This window comes from Arachis hypogaea, chromosome 13 (genome assembly GCF_003086295.3).
Source record: "Arachis hypogaea cultivar Tifrunner chromosome 13, arahy.Tifrunner.gnm2.J5K5, whole genome shotgun sequence".
In the NCBI taxonomy this organism is placed as follows: domain Eukaryota; kingdom Viridiplantae; phylum Streptophyta; class Magnoliopsida; order Fabales; family Fabaceae; genus Arachis; species Arachis hypogaea.
In genome coordinates, this window is record NC_092048.1 from 6,133,701 (window position 1) to 6,135,319 (window position 1,619).

Consider the following 1,619-nt stretch of genomic DNA (forward strand, 5'->3'; position numbering starts at 1 on the left):
ATATATAGAATGACGTATCATCTTGCAAAAATTTCTGGACAAATTAAAGTTTGTAACAAAATGACTGAAGATGTTAAACTTCAATTCAAAAGACTTTTGGAGAAAAATAAAAAAATAAGGTAGAAAAAAGAAAATATGCAAGTGATTGTTATGATATGGAAACACAAGGACAAGAAGAATGTGAATTGCCTCATCCTGTACAGCCTCCAGCTCCTACAATAATGGAAAACAAAGGAAAGAGAAGATCTATTGCTGCTACTCCAATTGAAAGTTATTTCCAGGGAAGGACTACGCCAGGCTCTGAACCGACTTTGAAAAGTGTCTTGGCTAATAAACAAGTTGTGCACAAGGTTAAGTTGGGGCATGCAAAATAGGTCATTGATGCACGTATTCCATTCAATGCAATTCAATCACCTTACTTTTAACTTGCCTTGGATGGTATTGCTACAATTGGACCTGATTTTAAGGGACTGTCATATGATAAAATGAGAGTTTATTTGTTGGTTGATCTTATAAAAGAGTGTCAGTTGCTTGTTGAAAGCTATAGAAGCTCATGAAAAAGTAATAGTTGTACACTAATAGCAAATGACTGGATTGATCAAAGAGAACGTACATAAATTAATTTTTTAGTTTATTGTCCTCCTGGTATGTCATTTGTGAAATTATATTAAGTTAGAAATTATTGAATTTATATATTTAAAAAATATATAAATTTTTTAATAATTTTATTTAATATTTAATTAAACCGATTGAATTTCAATCGAGTCAATAAATTATTGAATCAGTAACTTTATTGGTTTATTAATCGGTCCGATTCTCGCAATTTTAATAATACAAGCACTAATCCTAATAGAATTGTATTGGTGCACTAATTGATTTTACAGTTCAACAAAGATAAGAAAATTCACTACTAACAATTTTTTATATATCTAAAAATAACAACCTACACTAACAAATTTTAACTAACAGAATAAATAATAATTTGCAAGAATAATAATATTAAGTAACAAAATTTAAGCAAATACAGAGGAAGGGAACAAGGATAATTGTGATGGCATATACAGCATAGCACTCAACGAATGGAATATGCAAATTAAAAGAGTGTTAAAAGAAAAAAGAACTGAAGAGAAATAGCATCACAATAGTTAGCTCCACATGCTCCAAGATTCTAACACACGCACAAACACACATTTACACATAATTTCAAAATTAAAAGTGAATTAGTTAATTGAGAAAAAAAAGTGTCCATGTGGATGAAAGATTAAATGAGCTATAATACCAGAATGAATGAATGATGAAGGGTTAAGCACTGAGTAGTGATTTTGAATGAACTAGATTTTGACCCACGTGATACGCACAGAATTTGAATTATAATTTTAACATAATATTTTTTATTAGATTTTATAAATTTATATAAATAAAATAGTATATATTTATATAAAAAATTTAATCAAATAATTATGATAAATAATATAGTAGTATATTTTTTATTTAATCATGTATGAATACATTTAAAATTGTCAAAAGTTAAAATGTATTAAGTAATAAATTTAAAAAAGTTACACAATATATAATTTTCTACTTAATTTTTTTTTGCTGTTGGTGTCTTCCTTTTTGTT